This window comes from Protopterus annectens, chromosome 5.part0 (genome assembly GCF_019279795.1).
Source record: "Protopterus annectens isolate FY-2018-M chromosome 5.part0, PAN1.0, whole genome shotgun sequence".
NCBI lineage: Eukaryota > Metazoa > Chordata > Ceratodontiformes > Protopteridae > Protopterus > Protopterus annectens.
The window spans coordinates 1,374,293,312-1,374,316,994 of record NC_056735.1 but is presented as its reverse complement, the minus strand read 5'-3'; the positions used below and the strand labels follow the sequence as shown (position 1 = coordinate 1,374,316,994).

Below are 23,683 nucleotides of genomic sequence, written 5' to 3'. Positions count from 1 at the left end.
ATGTGCCTTCTGGTATCCAGTACTATCACTACCAACTGTCTCTTACCCACATTATTTACCTGTATCAACTGAAAGTTACACTGTGGTCAGCTACTCACAGATTGGTTTTGCTGATATCTCTTCACTTACTTGTCTCTACCCACGCCGTTCACCCTTCAGGCTCACTCCGCTCCCCTACCCTGCCCCCAATTCTCACCCGCCCCCCACTACTCCTAAACTTATACTTCCCTAACCACTTCCACCTCCTTTCCTCTCCAGTCACACTTTACCCCTCCCCCTTTTTTGTCTTCACTTCCTATCCAATCACACTTTACCCCTTCCCTCTTTTTACATCGAAAACCTATCCACCTGTGCTAATTCAACGTACACAACCTCTCCCTCCTTCCTGTTTGTATTTCCAATTCTACTTCCCTTCTTCTCCTGCTCAAACCTCCTTAGCACTATGCCTCCTCTACTTAGCACTTCTTATTTTAAACATACACTGCTTTTCTCTGTTTTTTCTCTCCTATTGTTGCCCTACCTCCTAACCTCATATGAACATCTTAGCCTGAAATATCCACACTCCCTCAGTCAACACATGAGCTGACCTTCCTAAAACACTTTCAAACCTTGTTCTAACATAATCTCTTCTCCATCCTACCTTCATGCAAAGTTTCACAGAAAGTTCCACATATCCTACTACAATCAGGTTAACAAAAAATCCTTACAGTTCCTCACCAAACCCTCAGACCTAATAAAAACACTTCTCCTCTCCCTTCTAGCAGGTGACATTCATCCAAACCCTGGTCCTAATAACTATGCTGCTCAAAAATCCCCATATTCCCTTCCTTCTAGCCATGACTTACCCTCTAAACCCACTAACTCTCTCTCCATAGCTCACCTTAACATCCACAGCATTAATAATACAATCGCTCACCTCCATGCACTACTAGACATACATGCTTTTGACATCCTTTGCCTATCAGAAACCTGGCTCAAACCTACTACCCTAGACAATGAAATTACTCCCCCTGGCTACAACATCTTCAGACTAGACCGTATAGCCAAAAAGGGTGGAGGGATAGCTATTCTCTACAAAACAGGCATGCAAATTACTATCAAACATGAACAACCCCCTTCTATAAGTAATGCCGAAATCTTTATCTCCAAGCTGCAACTTAATACACACAAAGCCATCAATATAATCTGCACCTATTTTCCCCCTGGAAATAATATTAGTTCCTTAGAAGAGATCCTTAGCTGGCTTTCGACTCAATTCTCACAAGAAACCATAGTGCTAGGTGATGTCAATATAGACTGGAAAACCTGTAACTCTGCAGACCCTCCCACTCTCTTAAATCTTCACAGCTTTTCACAAACCATTCAAACCTCTAACAACAAAGAAAGCATATTGGACTGGATTCTAATAAATAGTCACTTCCAAACTTATACAGTAGGGACACTACCCGATGATTTAAGCGACCACGCCCTCACTTATCTAATCAGGCATAAAACTACCTCCCCTAACCTAACCAAATACAAGATGGTCAGATCAAATAAAAACTTTAACCCTGAAAGCTTCCTTACAGAACTAAATCCATGCAACTGGTCTCCTCTTAAACAACTGCCACTGGATGAAGCTGTATCGTACTTCAGTTCCAGGTTCCTTTCTATCCTAGACTCTCTCGCTCCCTTAAGATCTATTAGAATTAAATCAAAACCTGCCCCTTGGCTCTCAAAAGATACAAGGAATAAAATTCTCCTGAAAAATAAACTCTGGACGAAATTTCGTAGCACAAAAGATCCCTCTGACCAACTTAACGTTAGACAAATAAGAAACTCCACTAAAAAAGTTGTACTACTGGATAAAAGAAACTACTACTGCCATTTACAACAAGCCAACCAACATAATCCGCAAAAGTTCTGGGCAGGCATAAACTCTCTCCTAAAGCCTGGCCACAATGACACCTCACCTAGGCACTTCTAGAAACAACCCAAAACAATGTGCTGATGCCTTCAATACCTTCTTCACTGAAACTGTCCAGTCTCTAGCTAATCAACTAGTCCCAAATATCTCCTCTCAGTCCCCCACTACTAACACTTCCATTCCCACCTTTCAACTGCAGCCTGTACCTACTTTACTTATTCGTTCTCTTCTCCACAAACTTAAAACCTCCTCGCCTTCTGCTGATCTTTTACCAGCTCAGTTTCTAAAAATTGCAACCAATCCATTAGCCTATCCCATTTCCATTCTGATTAACAGAACCATTGTTGAAGGCTGCATTCCTTCACTTTGGAAAATTTCACATATCATTCCCCTGCATAAAGGAGGGACCTCTACAGAACTCTCAAACTACAGTCCCACAGCCTTACTCTGCCCCTTAGCTAAAATCATGGAGAAATGCATCCAAAAACAACTTCTGAAACACCTGTTAAACCACAACCTACTAGCTGACTGTCAACATGGCTTCAGGCCTTATCACAGCACCACCTCAGCCCTTCTTTCCTTTACTGACTGTATCAACAAAAAACAGAACCATAACATACCTCTTCTCTCTTTATTGACCTATCCAAAGCTTTTGATATGGTCAACCACCAGATACTATTAAACTTACTTAAAACTTTTGCTCTTGACTTTCGTGAAATAAAATGGCTCAAATCATATCTTCTTAACAGACAACAGGCAGTGCACTGGGAAAACAGCTTATCCAACCTCCTACCTATTACCCTTGGAGTCCCCCAAGGATCAGTACTGGGCCCCCTTCTGTTCTCAATCTTCATCAATGATCTACATACCAGTCTGTCCTCTGCTACCTGTATACAATATACTGATTATTTTACTTTGATTTGTTTTGCCACATCCCCCTCTGAATTGCACTCTGTCACCGAACAGACTTTCCAAAATGTTGAAAAATGGTTCTTAAACAGATGCCTAATCTTAAACCCCAAGAAAACCAAACTATTACTTTTCATCCCCACCCGAAAATCCTCTCCACTCAACTTCTCTGTCTTCTCTAGTAATGGCACCTACATATCTCCTGACCCCTCCACCAAGCTCCTCGGAGTACAGATAGAAAACAACCTATGCTTTGACTCTCACATTAACAGCACAATAAAACTAGTCAACAGAAAACTTGGCTCCTTGTTTAAAATTAAACCATTTCTTACACCACTAGCCAGAACTTCCATAGCACATACCCATTTGATTTCTACCGTACTGTACGCCTCCCCCATCTATACATATCTGTCCAAAACTAACCTCTCCAAACTAACTGTTGCCTACAACAGTATTGCCAGATTTGCCACTGGCTCTACCTTTAGAACTCACCACTGCCAAAACTTAAAAAAACTGGGATGGCTAGAACTACAAAATCTCATCTTATTTCACCAGCTCTCTTTAGCCCATAAAATCCTCTACAAACCTACCAGCACCCCTATACTCACGACTCTCATTAGCCCTTATTGTAATCTCAAAAGTCTGCGTTCCTCTAACAAACTTTTAATATCTACCTGTAAATCCAACAACTTAGCAGGCGATTCCTTGTTCTCCAACACAATTGGAAAAGCCTGGAACTCCCTTCCTTCCAACCTCACTGCTCTCTCCACTCTTCCCAGCTTCAAATCCCAACTCAAAACTCCCCTCCTAACTCACTGGCTCTGCCCCTGAACTCCCCTCCTAACTCACTGGCTCTGCCCCTGAACTCACCTCCTAACTCACTGGCTCTGCCCCTGCTCTAACCCTGACTAGCTACCATTCTGCTCCTAGAACTCTCACTTATCTTGCTTCAAATCTTTTCAAAAACTTACTACTAAATTCGAATTTTCCCCGTGATGTTCTTAATTTGCTAATTGCAGACACTGTAAAAAATATTATGTTTTTTTTTTTTTCTCTGAACTATATGTGTAGCTTTTTTAATGTTAAATGCTTTTAATGATTAATCCTCAATGTTTAATGTATTTCACTTGGAGCTTTTCTCTCTGCTGAAAATGATCATAAATCTAGTTGGACCAGCCTGGTCAACAAATGTAAAATAAAATAAAATAAATAAAAATAATACTCCATACCCTTTTCCTTTCCCCCTCATTCTCCAAGCATAAAAAAGATCCCAGATGTTCCACCCAGTCAAAGAGAACAAACAACTCTAGAAATTCAAAAGTTGCTAGACAAAAGAGTCATCCAAACAGTCTGTGCAGACCAGATAGGATTCAAAACTTACTCAAGATTCTTTTTAGTTCCAAAAAAAAAACAGGGGACTGGAGACCAATCCTAGATTTCAGCAAGCTAAGCAAATCTGTAAAAAGAAATCAAAGTTCTGAATAGTGACACTGACTTTAACAAGACAATTGGATGTGCTCGATAGATCTCCAGGATGCGTACTACCGTATATAAATGGACAGGCAATCCAGGAGACACCTGCATTTTTGTCTGGAAGCCAGCCACTACCAGTTTTGGGCTCTGCCCTTTGGCCTCACTACAGCCCCCAGAGTAGTCACCGAGTGTATGGCAGTAGTTGCGGCTCGCTTGAGACACCTAGGATTCTGAGAGTTTCCATACCTAGACGACTGGCTCCTAACCACCACCACCCAGCATCTACTAATAAAAGCAAGAGACACCACCTTGCAGCTCTGCTTTCGCTTAGGGATCATAATAAATTACAAAAAATCTGCCTTACTACCATCTCAGTGTATCATTTTTATAGGAGCAGAACTAGATACAACAAAAATAGCCAAACTTCCCCCAGAAAGGGTAAGAGTTCTTCAGTATCAGGTTTTGAACCTCCTTACCAAGAGAAAAGTACAAGCAAAGACAGTTCTAAGAGTCTTAGGCACCATGGCAGCAGCAATAACCTTGATTCCCTTAGCACACCTGCACATGAGAATTCTCCAGTGGCTACTTTCCACTCAGTGGTTGATGCAAGAACTACCCATGTTCCACAAGATACTGCTAATGGAATCTTGCAAGAAAGATCTTCGTTGGTGGTTAGACTCCACTCATGTGATGTTAGGTCAACCCTTTATACTTCCCCAACCATTAGCCACAGTGACCATGGACATTTCCCAGATGTGGGGGGGGGGGGCATTATCTGGAAAAGACAGTCCAAGGCACTTGTCAGGATCATGAGGCTTATATGCATATCAATGTCCTAGAGATGAGAGCAGTGCTTTTGGCATTGCAAGCATTCCAGGACTCTCTTCTACTGAGGACTATTGTGATACAAACAGACAACATGTCAGTTGTATGGTACATAAACAAACAAGGAGGAATCAGATCTTACCCCTTTGCCGAGGCCATGAGAGTATGGCACTGGGCAATCTCCTCCCAAAGCTTTCTGATAGCAATGCACATCCCAGGGAAATCCAACGTGATTGCAGACAGACTCAGCAGAGTGATTCTGATGCCTCATGAGTGGTCCCTATAACAGGAAGTGGTGGAAAAGATTTTCTGCAAATGGGGCCAGCCTTGCTGCAATCTTTTTGCCATGTCCATAAACACCAAATGCAGCAGCTACTTTGCCCTGATTCCCCCTCTGGGGGAGTCACCAAGGGATGCACTTGTCCACTATTGGCCCCCGGGTCTCCTCTACACCTTTCATCCTTTTCCATTAATACCCAAAGTTCTTCAGAAAGCCAATTGCTTGGGAAGGAACTTGATACTCATCGCCCCATACAAGCCTTCTCAAATCTGATTCCCGTTCCTGTGGCCTCATCTCCAGGAGGAGCCTTGGATTCTAGACCCAGTTCCACACCTGTTGACTCATTCATCAGGGATGCTCGACCCCTCCCTTAAAACCCTCAAATTGACAGCTTCACTGCTCCAATTCTACCCTTAGCCAGATTCCCTGACTTTTCTCCTTCAGTAAAACATATCCTGATTTCCTCCCATAAGCCTTCAATGAGAAAGATATATAGAAACAAATGGAAGAATTTTTGTTTATGGGCTTTAAATAATCACATTGATCCTTTTTCTGCCCTGGTAGCTTCCATTCTAGAAGTCTTGGCAAAACTATTTAATGAAGGTGCAGCTGCAGCTACTATTCGAGTTCAGTTAGCAGCAATATCTACTTTCTGTTTAGGTCAATGAGGCCTCAATGTGATGTCCCATAGACTATGAAAAGCCTTTCTTAAAGGTACCTTTTATTAAGACCACCTATTAAAGCCCCACCAGCACCATGGGACTTGAATTTTGTCTTATCCCATCTGATTTTTCCCCCATTCAAGCCTGTGTCATCCTGTGGTCTCAGGTTTTTGACTTGGAAAACAATTATTTCGATAGCTATTACTTCTGCTAGAAGAGTGTCAGAGCTGCAAGCATTGTCAATAACCCCCCCACATGCTTTTCCACAGAGACACAGTATCCCTATGAACAAACTATTCCTTTCTACCCAAAGTATGTTCAGAATCTAATTTAAACCAGTCCATAGAACTACCATTTTTTTCCAACTATGAGAATAAGGCAGAATATATGTTGCACCAACTGAATGTACATAGGCAATTACGCTTCTACTTACATAGGACAAAGGACTTCAGAAAATCTGACCAACCATTTGTATCCTTTTCAGATTCAAAGAAAGGTGCTCCAGTTTCTAAAGTGACACTTTCAAAATGGCTATCAGATTGTAAAACCTTTGCTTACAAATCTCAAAACAAAGATTTTCCCCATAAAGTAAAAGGCCATTCTACAAGAGCCATTGCACCCTCTTCCACCTTTGCGGCTAGACTACCTATTGATACCATTTGTGCTGCAGCAACATGCTGAGCTACAACAGAATGGCGTTAAATATACTGATCCCAAGGATATTGCCAATATCCTAGCAGATTGATTTAGTACCAACTTCACCCCCCCTCTCACCCCCTAAAGGGCCTACCTCAATACCAAAAGATTGCCAAATTCTGGTAATCATGGCCACACAGGTAGAAACCGCACTCTCCAAAGCTAAGAATACAGCATCCATGGGACCAGATGACATCCCAGGCTATGTACTACATGAACTACAAAATGAACTGGCACCTCACCTAAGTGTCTTGTTTAATCATAGTCTCACCTCAGGCTTCATGCCCACTGAGTGGCACACAGCTACTGTTATCCCACTCCACAAGGGGGGATCCACCTTGGATCCCGGGAACTACAATCTCATCAGTCTGACAAGCCTGACCTGCAAGGACATGGAACGCATTATCATGAAACTTACAAACAAAGACATTGGCAACCTTCAAACACTGGACCCCATTCAGTTTGGGTTCGTAAAGGGTTGATCTTGTCTCCTGAACCTGACTGGCTTCTTTGAATCAGTCTTTGGAGCTGTAGATGAAGGTAAGGTGGTCCACACAGCCAATCTGCACCTCGCCAAGGTCTTTGATACCATCCTCCACTCTGGAATCATAGATAAACTTACTAAGATGGGCATAAATCCCTACGTCACTCGATGGGTTGCCAACTGGCTTACTGACAGAACCCAGACTGTAAATGTAGCCGACTCCAAATCTAGCTCCAGACAAGTGACAAGTGGAGTACCTCAGGGTTCAGTCCTGGGACCGCTTTTATTTGGTATCTACTTCTCTGAAGTACAGGCCAACAATAAGGGACTCTGGCTAACAAAGTTCCCAGATGACTGCAAACTGGGAGCCATTACTGAATCCTCAAAATGATGTGGATATTCTACAAAAGGGCCTTACAGAAACAGATGCTTGGTGCCAGAGCCATGGACTCAAGCTTAATGCCAAGAAATGTACAGTTATCCCCTTTGGGAAAAAACATGTACCACATAGGTGGCAGTACACTAAACACCAAAAGTGTGATGAGAGACTTAGGGACACAGGTGGACAGTGGTCTCATCTTCGATAACCACATCACCACAACAGTCAGAAAATCCTTCTATGTGGCACACCTCATCACTAAGGGCTTTTCATCCAGAAAAAAGGAGGTCATTGTCCCACTGTACTCATCCCACATTATAGAGTACAACTCCCCAACACAACACATCTGCAACAGCTGAAAAGGCTGCAGAAACACCTCACTAAAAGAATCACAGGCCTAAAGCAGATACCGTATGCCTTGTCATCACAATGAACAAAACATGCTGGGGGGAATAGGTTCCTGACCCAGAGACTCCCCATACTCTGGAATAGACTGCCGATACATGTCAAGCAGAGTGCCTCCTTGGCCCTCTTCAAAAGGAGCCTTGATGATTGGATGGGAGATAGGAAATTCACCCCAGGGATCATGTCAGTTGCCCTGCTAGACAGGGGGCCAGGGAAGTAAATATTGTGGGAAGAAATATCCAGGGAATTGTTATGGCTAGGCTTGTATAGGCCTTAGAGCTGATAGCCTAGTACCAACCTCTGAACCTATGAACATGGGCAAGGCCACATACCTTTATCACTCATTACAAAGTCAATTTGGCCTCCAGGAACAGGGCCTCCTTTGGTTCCACATTTCTGAAGAATATTCTCCCTTGAGCCTCCCAAGAAAGATGGTACTAGGGATGCTGTCCCAACTTTAGTAAGAATGAAGGCAAGATAGGACAACAACACATAAAGAAGTTATGTACTCACCATAACATTCCATGTGTGTTGTCCATCTCACCTTCATTCTTATATCCTACCCTCCTTTCCCCCAGCATTCTGCTCCTGGAAGAGCTAGTTGATTCAGTTGGCTATTAATGTTCTCTGATCTTCTTGATTGCTCTATAAGCTATTCGGTGACTCTTATTCTCTTTATATCTGCAAACAAGATCTGGGGACTTCTCCTAGTGCATGATGGGATAGGGTTTTAGTCACAAGCTAGTGAAAGAACTCAAGCTTGTGTATAGGCCAAATCGGAAGCGAGGATTGGTTCCAAACCCAACTTTAGTAAGAATGAAGGTGAGATGGACAACACACATGGAACGTCATGGTGAGTACATAACTTCATTTTTAAACACTCAGGGTCTTCCCTCGTTTCAGCTTGTACCACAATATGGTGGTCTTCCTCCTCCCCTGCATACACAGTGGGTACATACACAAATGAACACTCTCTTTCAATGGCTTCTGAACCAGCTTAATTAAGCAGAATAAATGCCTTTGTACATGCATCTTTGTCAGATAAAGCAGCCTGTATGAAAATATATAGATAGAAACAACTCTGATCCAAAACAATACCAAAACAGCAAAATCTTCAGAAGTCAGGAATCGAAAAACAGGAACCAAAGTCAAATCCAAAAGCAAACTCTTTATTCTCCAGCGCCTTGGTGTAACCACCTTTCAAGAGTATACATTCTCACTAAAAGAATGGATATATATATATATATATATATATATATATATATATATATATATATATATATATATACTCATAGCAATTAATTAAACAATTAATTAAACAATTATGTTCAAAAAAGTTTTAAAGCAGACACCTCCAGTTTATTTCATTATTCAGTCCACAGGGTGTCATTGTATTGTATTTCAAAATAAAAATACTTTCTTTATATTGTAAATTATATTTCAAAGCATTTTCATCATTACAAAGACATTTCACACTTTCTAAAACTGTTCCTGTTAAAAATGAAGCATCACTATTATGATAAACACTAAAATGTGTGGCAATAAATGTATTTTCCCTTTTATATCTTATGTCTCTAATGTGCTCACCTAACCTAATACGAAACTCTCTTTTAGTTTCACCTATATAATATAATCCACAGGGACAGTGTAAAGCATACACAACTCCCTTGCTTCTACAGGTAAAACTATCTCTTACTGTGAACCTAATGTTGTTAATATAATTAAATGTTCTAATAAATGTAATAAGGGTGAACATCACCATTATAAGAAATATCATCTGGCAACCAGTGATAAAACTTGTAAGGATATTTATTTTGTCTCTACATATAATGTAAAAAGTGGAGACATAAAGGATGTAGTGGAACATTTTTGGAAATTTTTAGTAAAAGACAAGGTGTTGATGCACAATTTGCCACAAAAACCTTTATTCTCCTATAAAAGGGGAAGAAATTTGAAAGATATGGTGGTACATGGTAAATTTGTAATGCCAAAATTTTGTTTACCAAGACCACTAAGTGAATTTGGTACAAGATGTTGCAGTAGATGCAGTGTTTGTAGGAATATAGTTAGAACATTTAATTATATTAACATTAGGTTCACAGTAAGAGATAGTTTTACCTGTAGAAGCAAGGGAGTTGTGTATGCTTTATACTGTCCCTGTGGATTATATTATATAGGTGAAACTAAAAGAGAGTTTCGTATTAGGTTAGGTGAGCACATTAGAGACATAAGACATAAAAGGGAAAATAAATTTATTGCCACACATTTTAGTGTTTATCATAATAGTGATGCTTCATTTTTAACAGGAACAGTTTTAGAAAGTGTGAAATGTCTTTGTAATGATGAAAATGCTTTGAAATATAATTTACAATATAAAGAAAGTATTTTTATTTTGAAATACAATACAATGACACCCTGTGGACTGAATAATGAAATAAACTGGAGGTGGCTGCTTTAAAACTTTTTTGAACATAATTGTTTAATTAATTGTTTAATTAATTTCTATGAGTATATATATATATATATATATATATATATATATATATATATATATATATATATATATATATATCCATTCTTTTAGTGAGAATGTATACTCTTGAAAGGTGGTTACACCGAGGTGCTGGAGAATAAAGAGTTTGCTTTTGGATTTGACTTTGATTCCTGTTTTTCGATTTCTGACTTCTGAAGATTTTGCTGTTCTGGTATTGTTTTGGATCAGAGTTGTTTTATCTGAAGGTGTGTGGAGTGGAGTTTGTGTAATTATCCAGGGATGTCGACTGATCCTAATTTGGATATTCCCAGGGTTTTTCGGGAGAACACAGCTTTGCAACAAGGTACTGTTGTAGGGGCTGAAAGCTCTATGATTTATTCTGCTCAACAGAGAACTATTGAGCAGTTTTTTTCAGGTTCTAGACCTGCTGTAAATGTTTTTGCACATGTTCCTGTGGATGCACGTCAACCTGAAGTGAGAGACTGTCAATTTTTTGATCAATTTTTGCAAGAAAGAAATAAAAGAGTGCTTGACCCTTTTGTTTCTGTGGGACATAAATTTCAAAGTGTGTCTCCAGAAATCAGAGAACTGTATCAAAAATATGACAGGTTGATTGAGAAAGAGACAATGGTGCACTTTAACATTTTAGGTTTGCAAAAATATATTAGCTTGAATATTACACCTAGAGGTCTTAGATTAATAAAGAATCCTAGTACACCATTTGACTTGAATTGTGCTGCTGATAAGAAATTTAAGGAACGCTGGTTCATAGCAGCACACAAGTGTGTAATAGAGTGGCTTCACATTCTGTTGGTAAGGGACCAGCTCAAACATCAGTCTCTTAAACAGGAGCTGGTTTCCCTTTCACATAGCATTAGTTCATCTGTGAGTCTAGAAAATATGAAGTCTTTCATGGAGAAGACTAATGAGAGACTGAATAATCTAGAGAATGAACTTGTAAAACAAAAGAAAACAAAATTAATACATGATATTAATGAATATGAAGCAGGGACTGCATTTTCTTACCCTCCTAATTGGACAGAACATAAGCAGAAACAACGTAGGAGGGTAAGATTCACTGATGCACCGTTGTCTTCTTTTGCTGCTTCTTTAGGGGAAGAGTTTAGGTCGGATACCAGTATGGAATTTCCGGAATTACCTAGACCAGCACAGCCACGTAGGATGCAACAGGAGTTTAACAATGGAGGCTTGCAGCACCAGGAATGAACATTTCAACAGGGACAGAAACGCCTGAGAAGTTATGAGCAAGAAGATGTCTCTGTTCAGAAATTCAATCAACCTGACAATTTTCGTCAGAATCGGAGGTATGGACAACAATATAACAACAAGAAATTTAAACAGTAATGACTTTAATGATAAAAGTATTGTTCTTAATTTATCTGGTTGTGATTTGTCTGATGAACAGTTTGCTGTGTTATGTTTAGGTTTAAAGTTTATACCTACTGTTTTTCCTAAAGAATATTTGATACAGCAAGATATCTTTAAATTTCTTAGGAAGATACATTTGAAAGTTCATTTTAGTAGGGACCAAGGGTGTTCTAATTCTGCACATGGAGGCTTTTCTTCATGTGAATCTGAGGATAGTTTTTATTCATGTGATGAATGTACAAGTAATGATGATGTGCAATTTCCTATTGTTGGCAATGCAATAGATATGTCTTATGTAGCTTTTTCTAACAAATTTATTCCGCCTTTTATTAACCAGAGAGCTATTCATTATGGCTCTATGATTAAATTTGAATGTGAGAATATATGTAGAAATATGAAATTGAATAGATGTAATAGTTTATATAACTTAACTTATAAAGAATGGAGTGCTTTAAAAGAATTGTGTGATGGGAAGGATATTATTATTAAACCTTCCGATAAGGGAAACAAAATTGTTATAATGAGTGTTGTGCAATATTTTGAGATGTGTATGAATCATTTGCAGGATGAAACAACATATGAAAGAAGCAATATGATTTATTATCAAAAGGCTGTTACAAAATTTAAACACATGTTGGACAGGGGAGTCAGGCTGGGTTTTTTTACAGAGAAGGATGTGAGGAATAGGTTAGACAATGATAGAAAGGACCTAGCTGTGTTCTTTTGTTTACCAAAAATACATAAGAACTTACATAACCCCCCAGGTCGACCCATTATTTCAACCTGCAACTATTTCCTACATAACAATGGTTTGATTTTACATAGAATATTTTTACCATATGTAGTTAAATCTCCAGTTTACATCAAAGATAGTATGGAATTTTTAAACAAAATATCCTCTATTTCTTGGAACAACAAAATGTATTGGTTGGTTATGGATGTTAAAAGTCTATATACCTCTATTAGACATGATGATGGCCTCAATGCAGTGAGATCTTTTTTAAAAGATAACCCTTCTGTTGATTTCATAGTAGATTTGTTGGATTTCTGTTTAAAGAATAATTATTTTATTTTTAATGATGTTTTGTATCGGTAGAAACAAGGTACAGCAATGGGGGCAGCTTTTGCCCCCATGTATGCCAATTTGTTCATGAATTTTTTTGAAAGGAAATTTCTATTTGAGTTAAATTTTATGAAATGTAATGTGTTATTTTATTTTCATTACATAGATGACTTTATTTTTATTTGTGATGGTGGTTTTGATTCAGTTAATGAATTTTTGACAGATTTACATGGTAACCCATTTGGGTTAGAATTTGATGGAATACAGAAGGGAAACAAAGTAATATTCTTGGATCTTGTTTTGGAGGGTACAGAACATGGTAAAATTATATCAAATATACATAGGAAGTTTATAGATGGTAATCAATACCTTCATGCATCTAGTTGCCATCCTGTACATACTTTGGAAGCTCTCCCTTATGGGGAATTGGCAAGGGTATCTAGATTATGTAACACACAAGAAAATCTACAAAGGGAATGGGATATCACATATAATATGTTTTTGAAAAGAGGGTACAGTGTGAATATTTTAGAAAATGCCCTTATGAAGGTAAAAAGGAGAATAATATGGTAAGGAATAAATGTAATAAGGGTGAACATCACCATTATAAGAAATATCATCTGGCAACCAGTGATAAAACTTGTAAGGATATTTATTTTGTCTCTACATATAATGTAAAAAGTGGAGACATAAAGGATGTAGTGGAACATTTTTGGAAATTTTTAGTGAAAGACAAGGTGTTGATGTACATTTTGCCACAAAAACCTTTATTCTCCTATAAAAGGGGAAGAAATTTGAAAGATATGGTGGTACATGGTAAATTTGTAGACCACTAAGTGAATTTGGTACAAGATGTTGCAGTAGATGCAGTGTTTGTAGGAATATAGTTAGAACATTTAATTATATTAACAACATTAGGTTCACAGTAAGAGATAGTTTTACCTGTAGAAGCAAGGGAGTTGTGTATGCTTTACACTGTCCCTGTGGATTATATTATATAGGTGAAACTAAAAGAGAGTTTCGTATTAGGTTAGGTGAGCACATTAGAGACATAAGACATAAAAGGGAAAATAAATTTATTGCCACACATTTTAGTGTTTATCATAATAGTGATGCTTCATTTTTAACAGGAACAGTTTTAGAAAGTGTGAAATGTCTTTGTAATGATGAAAATGCTTTGAAATATAATTTACAATATAAAGAAAGTATTTTTATTTTGAAATACAATACAATGACACCCTGTGGACTGAATAATGAAATAAACTGGAGGTGTCTGCTTTAAAACTTTTTTGAACATAATTGTTTAATTAATTGTTTAATTAATTTCTATGAGTATATATATATATATATATATATATATATATATATATATATCCATTCTTTTAGTGAGAATGTATACTCTTGAAAGGTGGTTACACCGAGGCGCTGGAGAATAAAGAGTTTGCTTTTGGATTTGACTTTGGTTCCTGTTTTCCGATTCCTGACTTCTGAAGATTTTGCTGTTTTGGTATTGTTTTGGATCAGAGTTGTTTTATCTGAAGGTGTGTGGAGTGGGGTTTGTGTAATGTATGAAAATATATACTTGCTCAAACACTCTCAAATTTGTTGGCAATATTGTTATCAAATGCAAGTGGTGAGGGTTTGCAAAATGCCTCAGCCATGCCCAAAAGTAGTTTCAAACATACACATATACCAGGTATTCATAATTATGTTCAACTGCACAATCTCTTCAAAATGACTGTACTTTGCAAAATAACTGTACTGTAATAAAGCACACACTGCAGACATGTTGCACACTTTGGATACTTTGAATAGTTTAGTTAATGCCAAAGAGTAGCTCATAACAAAAAAATGTGGTCGTTTGTGAAAAAATGTAGCCATTTTCCCTTTTTTATAGGTTTTATGTGATTCAGAAGTAATTTTGTGCATGTTCATACTCATTTCAAATATTTTTATCAAATATAGTTTCAAACATTTTGTTTAATTAATAACTGGCTTTGAGCATTTTTAGTGCCTCTTTTTATATTCATTGAGTAAAAAAATAATTTACGTGAGTTTTAGTACCTGGAATTAATTTCTGACCTATTTTGTGAGTCTTTTGAGCAGTAGGGATGATCCACTCCTGTATATACCTCCATTTGTAACTGTGTGCCTCATGGTCTTGACTCTGGATCCCATTCTGACACCATGTCACTCGTCCTGTACATCTCAATAAGATGAAGAGGCTTGGGTGTTCGTTTGAGTAGTTTATTACATACAAACACATCAGAATGGTGGATTGGAAACATAAACTAACTGACTGACTACTACACTCATACTTGCTTACACTCTAGCTGCTCACTCAAAATGGCACTGCTGCCTGCACATGCTCTATACCTATATAAACATGCCCACTGACTGGAAAGCTTCTTAAAAGTGCAGCACACACTCTGATCTACATATAATTTATCAATCATGGCCATGCATTGGTCAGGAGGTACGACTATAATATATAATTCATGGTCAGACATGGGGCTGTATATGCAGATATAATACATCACTCATGGTCAGACATTAAGCTGTGGGTATGGATATAATAAATCACGGTCAGACATGAGGTTGTGGGTACAGATATAACACATCATTCATGGTGAGACATTGTTTGGGTATGGATATAATATACCATTCATGATCAGACATGAAGATTTGGACATGGATATAATACATCAGTTATGGGGAGGCATGGGGCTGTAGGTGTGGATATAATATATCATTCATGGTGAGGCCTGGGTCTGTAAATGGGTGTATTATACATCATTTATGGCCTGACATGGGGCTAGGGGTATGAATATAACACATCATTCATGGTCAGACATATGTCTGTGGGAATGGGTATAATACATCATTTATGAACAGGCAGGGTGCTTTACGTATGGCAATAATACATAATTTGTGGCCAGGCATGGGTCTACAAGAATGGATATAACACGTTATTCATGGCCAGACATGGGTCTGTGGGAATGGATTTAATACATTATTCATGGTCAGACATGGGGCTGTTGGTATGGATACAATACAACACTTATGGTCAGACATCGGGCTCAGGGTATGGATGTAATGCATCACTCATGGTCAGTCATGGAACTGTGTGCGAAGATATGTGAAGGTTGCCACCATAGCCAGATAGAATTTTGTAGATAATTCTGTCATTTGTAAATATTAATATAAGCCAAAGGCTTGTTCTCTTAAATGGAAAAAATGGTGTTAAATGTGGAACTGCAAAAATGTAACAGCAGTGCACTCTACTGTAGGAAAGCTGATAAGTCAAGCATTGTGTAATTGTTTGATGTCAAAACTCAGAGCCGTGATGTTTAAATGAAGGAATGCTTCCTGTTGTTTTGAGGCCAGAGTTAATGGCTAGAATTTACATGTATAATTTATTTTATTGCTCTGGCTTCCTGACCAGCTGCAAGATCAAAAGGGCTATTAACCTCTGAGTTTCAGTTAGCCTGGGAAAACAGAAAATTGTTAAGCATGTTGTAATGTGAAGCAGCACCGTGTTATCAATTTAAAGATAGAGAATCAGACAGCATTTTTCATTTGTCTTGAGAACATCAACCTCACCAGCACTGCCTATGCTCTATATGTAAGTTTATTTTAGAACTGTGTTTTTTAGATATAGCTAGGAAATAAGAAGATTAGTCTTTTTTTCTGTATTGATGTCAGAACTTTTCTACTGTATTATTTTAAGTATTTTTCTGTGATTTCTGAACTCTTGACTAGCACTGTGTAGTAAGAAGTATTGTCTTGTGTTTTTATTATGTATTATTACATATTTTTAAACCTTTCAACTGTGGCTATTTTGTGTAGAGATAATTTAAGATCTAGAGTACATTGCATGTATATCGTGATACTGTCCAAGTCACTCCAAATAAGCCTTGACTGTTCAGTTGTTATTACCATTTAGATAATAATATTGCACAGTAATAACTGGGCACCCTTTTAAGGGTCTTTTTAGTAGTTGATATTAGTGGGTGGTGGCAGCTGGTACTACCTTTTAGATGGGGCAGAAAGGGGGCACAGCTGGAGAATCTGTGCCAGTCTTCCCCAGGAGTGTCTGTGTGTTTGTATATAACTCATATCTCAAAGTGTGTGTGTGTGTGTGTGTGTGTGTGTGTGTGTGTGTGTGTGTGTGTGTGTGTGTGTGTGTGTGTGTGTGTCAGCTACTTGGGCAGTGACACGAAGCACTGGTTGGACAGAGAGGGTGCTGGAGGTTTTAGCTTGCCCACTCAGCTGAGATCTGGACCCTATAGCTGGGCCAGTGGGGAGTCTTATTGGGGATCTGGAGAGAAAGGGAGAAACCAGCCCCAGACTGACTGTGATCTCTGTATGCTCTTAAGGGAAATTGCACTTTACTGTGTGGGTATTTGTTATCCTGCCCTAAGTGGATGTCTCTTACTGGTGTTAGTGGTGAGGATTGAGGATCGTTGATTGCTAGGCCAGTGCATGGGCGTCACACACTGTGGGTACGGTTTCACTTCAGAATCTTGAACTACTAAATATAGAACTACAGTAGCTCGAGACCGAAGTCACAAAACTGTACTTGCGTAAATGTGCAGGATCCCGGAGTGGAAATGCTAAATGTGGAAATGTCGAATCCATGGTTGTGGAGTCACATATGTGACGTGGGATTCCCTAAGTTTGTGATGTGAGGTGTGGTATGTCAATGTAGCTGGAGATTCAGGTAAGTGATGTTTTACTAGGGATTTTGGGTAGAGATTTTAGTGTGTGTGAGTGTGTTTGGAGTTTTGAGGTGTGGGTTAGGGTAGGTAGGTGAGACTGTGAGAGTGGAAGTGTTGAGAGTGGTGGTATTTGTACGTATGAGATGTGTGTTTGAGCAAGAGGAGTGTAGAATGTGTAGTGGTGGTTTTTGTGTGTTTGTGTTTTTAGTGTGACATTGGCGTTAGCATATAAAAGTAGCAGGGGTGTGGGGGGGACACAGCACCCCACATGGGGGGTGCAAGGGGGCTTGCCCCCCTGATTATATGTAGGGTCCGTGGGTGTGTTTGTTTTATTGTGTTTGTGTGTGTTTTGTTGGTTTGTAGTGTAGGGAGGAAGGTATATTTGTGCTTGTTTCTGTGTGGATTGTGTATGTGGGCAGTCACAATTTTGAATTTCTCGCTTTTGGGGTTTCGGGTTTTTCAGTTTTCAGCTTTACTGTCTCAAGATACTGAATTTTGATATTTCAGTATTTCGTGATTGTAAAGTGAAACTGTGGGTACAGATATAATACATCATTCATGGCAAGGCATGGTGCTATTCACATTGGTATAATGTTTCCTTCCTATTCAGGTATTTGATTCCTCTCTGAATGCATGACTCTGAGTTCTGGTACCTTCTTGAAATCAATAATCATTTTTATGTATCAAATGTTTGTTTTTTATCTTGAAGTAAAACTGCATTTTAATGAATATTGTATTTGAATAAGCTGCAATTTTTCCCAGAAAACTATCTACCAGTAAGTCACTGGCCTTTTCAGAAGAATTAAAATTTTATGAGTCTTTTTCAAACTATATAGGGTGAAATCATTAGTAAAGTGATGCTATTGTAAGCCAGTAATATACTGTTCATTATTTCATTTATTATGAACTTTATAAGGTTGGTCTGATATTTTTTTTTACATCCTTTGGCTAAAGACTCTCTGCTTCAAAAATGCCAGACCACACAAAATCTGATATAGTGTTCCATTTAAGTCATGCATTAAATACTGAATTTTGTAGATTACAGCATATAGCTTGACAGACTAGTAGTCTGCAGAAACTATACAGTCTTGCAAATGATTTTACAAAACCAACAGTTATGAGAGTAGGATCAAATATTCTTTGTGTCAGGGATCTTCAAATTGCTACCCTTAAAATTAATTCAACCTCATCTCAGAGTACTCCAGCCTTATTTGAGTGAATTCCCTGTTACAGATGCCATCAATGAATGTTATCACCTCCATAGCCAGTGTCACAGTGCATCAGCCATGGCTGAACAGACACCTCCAGTAACAAAGGTCTCCAAAAAACATCCCCTCCTACTGGCCAGTAGTGGATGCTGTCAGCACAGCCATTTCAGGTACTAATAGTGAAGTAGGTTCTGTGTATCAGTGCAAGTCTGCTACTGGACACACATTCGCCCTAAAAATTGAGCCAGTAGCTGGGCATGCCAGGGGAGGGACAGCTATGTCCATGACCATCTCAATGCAATCAAGAAACCTTTCTGGTAAAACCTTTGTCAACATTTATTAGCTGAAGATTATAACTTCTAGATGCAGAGTAAGTACATCAGAGATGGCAGTGATGGGGAAGGTTGATTTTAAATTAGATATTAATTATATCCTTCACAGCACTCTAAAACATAATGCACCTTCTAGAATTTACCATTGAATACCCAAGTAACTCCTGTATAAACTGCAGTTATTAATACAGCAAAATATAATGTTCACTGGTATACCTTTTGCCATGATATAACATTAAACACTTTTTCAACTATTCAGCCTTTAGAAACAGTGAAACAGAATTTTTTGATTTCAATTTATTTGTTCTAACTAACAAAGCATGTGTATTAGCAGGCCTTCAGTGAAACCTGAACACGTTATTGGTCTTTCAGGAAACAAAGTTTTCAACTGTATAAAATTGTCTTTTACACTAGTAGGGCATGACATTTCCTAGACAATGTGGTAACATACATATTTGGAGATTTTGAAGTATGTCCGTCTGATGTCACAACAGGTAGAGCTATGGATTCTTCACTCACTTTAGTCACAAATGAAGCGAATAGTTTTTTCATCTGAGAATTCCAGGCATGTATCACTTGTCTCAGTAGCAAACTTCTGGGAAAGTCTGCCCTGCTCATCTTTTTTTTTTTTTTCAAGTTCATAACTGGTTCAGTTACTAAGAATCTTGCTCTGATTTGATTGAATTTCCTCCTCACAAGGAAACTAAACCAAGTGGCTCTAGCAAAAGACAGGTCTAGAAGAATCACCAGTGACTCTAGGAATCCATTTCAGGGCTTAACTGCATTTTCTCACATGAACTTTACCCTCTGGTTCATTTTTTCAGTTTTGTATTTTTATCAAAAAGCTATTTCGGTGCACACTTTTTATCATAATTTTTTTACTTTCAAATCCACTAAAAGAAAGTTAAACATACCGCTCAGCCTTCTTGACATGAACATTTCTGTTGTATACAAAATCTGCCCTCAAAGGAATCATTCTGTAACTAAACAAGAAATACTACAGCCCTGTTTCCAGTGTCTTACATTTTACTTTCTTCATCCATTTTTCAAAGTGTCTACATCCTTTTTTGCAAACAGAGCTAACTGACTATTCTGATGTCTTATGCCATTTCCCTGTCTGGTACCTCATCAATGTTAAGCTGAGGAGCAAAAGAAGATCCTCTCATACTTAAGGAAAACACATAGTTAAGGAAAACACATAGTTCCTTCTTCTTTATACTACTGAACTGTAGCATATTGCTTGCTACAAATTGTACAAGTGTCTTGCTACAGCTATACCACACACATAGCACTGAGCACTTCAGCCGTGTGTGTGAATGCAGCCAGTACTGGCACAGAGTGATGAAGCATGTCAGAACTGACTACAGAGTACTGCCATTGAGAAAGAAAATGCAAGTACTGCCATTTGTATCCACAACACCTTGTGCTTATCATCCTTGCCCTGTTCACCTCACCCTAGCTACATCTCTGTGTGCCAGGCTAACACACGAAGCATAAAATGGTGTAGTAGTAGTAGTTACATGGCAAATTCCATTTTTTCATAAAGTTTGCAAGTTTAATGTTGCAGAAACAAAATTCCCTATCTGGTACCCCATCAACATTAAGTTGAGGATCAAAAAAAGATCTTCTCATACTTAAGTAAAAAATATAGTTCCTTCTTTAAACCACTAAACTGCAGCATATTGCTTGCTACAAATCTAACAAGAGGCTTGCTGCAACTATAAAACGCAAGTAGCACTGAGCACTTCAGCCCCAAGTGTGAATGCAGCCAGTACTGGCACAGTGATGAAGCATGTCAGACCTGGTTACAAACAGAGTAATGCCATTCAGAAACAAAATGCAGGTTGCATCCACTGATACCTTGTGCTTTCTGTCCTTTCTCAGTTTACCTTACCCTAACTGCCAGGCTATCACATGAAGCATAATATGGTGTAGTAGTTACTTGACAAATTCCATTTTTTCATAAAGTTTGCAAGTTTATTGCTTCTAAAACAAAGTCCATTATCAGACGCTAACATTTTGAAGTATGATGTATGCTAAAACATATTTTGTTGTTTCAAGTTCTACAAGGGAAGTGGCAGAATTTATGATGTACACATCTATTCACACTGAAAGAGCATTTGTCAAAGCCTGAAACATTTTTCAAAGAATGGACTAGAAAAGTCTATATGCAATCTACACTGTCAGGCGATTCCATTTGGTATAAGGATTTCTTCAATGGGGACTTAGTGTTTACTTTACGGTCATCACACACTTTTGCTTCCTTTTCCATATTTTGATTTATACCATAATACTACACATATAATCTAGCTAAGCATTTAATTACAGATATTACAGTGTTTTTTGCCACATTTTAAGAATTACAAAATAACTTTGTGAATTATGGCTTTAGACCTCTTCAGTAAACAATCATCTGCAGCACTCAGGGCTAGTCTTCCAGAAAAATGTAGCAGCAGATTTGGTTCAGTTATTTTGGCAACCCATTTAATACATATTCGTGCACTTGTGAAACATTTACATATTTGACAGCCTGGTGATGTTTGTTTCATGTACACTGATGTATTGTCCATAACATCTGTCATCAAGTATTTCATCAGATGTGTCCATCTAGAGGCTTTTCTGGAATGGGTAAACTGTAGAGTGCATCTGCATAGTCAAGGTACTGATTTGTGCCAGAACCCTTTAAGTCTGACATGCTGAAGTGTGAATAACAACTGTGATTCTTTTTAACACACCTCTTTCTTTTTCAGATATATTAATAGGTTTAAGAATAACTTGTTGAATACTTTCACTTTTACCTTATATGTTATTTCTCCCAAGTTTACATACATTTTGTCCATCTAATTTTGCCCCAGCAAGTTTGGGCCAGTACTTTTGACTTTTATCGGATGTTACCTGCTTTGTTGCTCATAAACAATTTGCACATCAACAGTCCCCAGTATTTTAAACTATATTCTGTAAGTTTTCAGTATAAAGTAAGCTTGTTACAAAGGTGTTACTTTTCCACTAATTTTTAATTCATTAATAATGGTTACACTGCTCTCAGTATCAACTTCAGAATTCACAAGCTTACCGGCAACTCGGCACGTAAAAATCTACTGCAAATCATTAGCGGACCGGAGTTCCGCTGTGGCGACCCCGAACCGGGAAAAGCCGAAAGACACAACAACAACCATCTGTCTTTGCCTGCATAAGGAATTGACTAACATTTTGCAGATTCAAGTTGGGTTTGCTATGTAACGCAAACATTTACTTTCAGCTGTGCACTTTTTGTCTTAGCAAGAATAGTACTTGAGTAAGTAGTATTAAACTTTTGGATGAATTTCATTTTTCTTTTTATAGGCTGTTTCTCTACGCCTAAGTCTACCCAAAGCATCAACATTTTCTGGCTAAAGTTTTCAAAGGGAAGCTCTGTGTTGTTACCAAGGCATATCTAACATGCCGTAGCATTGCTACCTTCCACAGTGATGGGACTACACCTGTCAAATATTTTACATGCTACTGCCTACTGATTAATAGCACAGTGACTTGGTGGTAAGGTATCTGCATCATTGTTTTGGGATCTGTGGTATTTTAATTGTTTTCCTTGTCTGCTTCACATCTTCAGGGTATGTGATTCAGTCCTGAGCTCTGGTCCTTGACTGTGTATTTTTACATGTTCTTTGTGCACCAGCATAGATTTTTTCCACATATACCATTTTTCTCACACATCCCAAAATCATGGTGGTAAAATTTTCACACTGAACTGCCAAGTTCACTTTTACAGTTATGTACAAAAAATTATAACACATGTATGTTTTAATTTGCTGCTTCTACTGCTGAAACAATGTTTTAAGACATCTTCAAATGTTAGGCTATTTTCTGATAATAACTTTATTTTTTAGTCCATTTATAATTCTGTCTCTCAGAGTTTGCTATAATGTCTTTCTTTAATTACATCTTGGCTGTTTTTTTTAGTTCAGTAACATGTATAATAATTGTGTATAATAACTTATTCATTAAGGTTTCTGGCATGAGTCTCAAAGTTGTATCCCTCTGGTATCTCACTAGGTTTAAGCTTAAGATAATTTAATGATAAACACACTAGTTGCATATAAGTAGTTCCACACAGCTTATAAGAGCTGGATGCTTTTTTAATAAACTGTAGGGTTCATCTCCACAAAGGAGTGTGACCTTTATTCTGTGTTCTTTTGTAATATCATTGGCAACAATAACTGCTTTGGTATTTTGCAGTATTCCTCCAAGGATTAGATTTTCACATCAAGTGCATTAAAATTACGCATAGTTCCTATTTGTTATGTTTCACTTGGACCAAGTTCTAAAATTTCACAATGTGACAGACACCTTTTACAAAATAAAGGTGTTATAACTAAAAAGTTATAATGCCTTGAATGAGTTACCATTTTGAATAGGTTACAGTAGCAGCTGTGTGCATAGCTCACGGATAAACTACTTAA

The 23,683-nt window shown here is 38.0% G+C and overlaps 1 protein-coding gene across 1 annotated transcript in view; it reads right to left on the bottom strand.

Moving 5' to 3' along the window:
* The window catches only part of LOC122801683 (interferon-induced very large GTPase 1-like), a 141,576-nt gene that overhangs the window by 41,839 nt on the left and 76,054 nt on the right, over window positions 1–23,683 (bottom strand). The window lies entirely within an intron of this gene.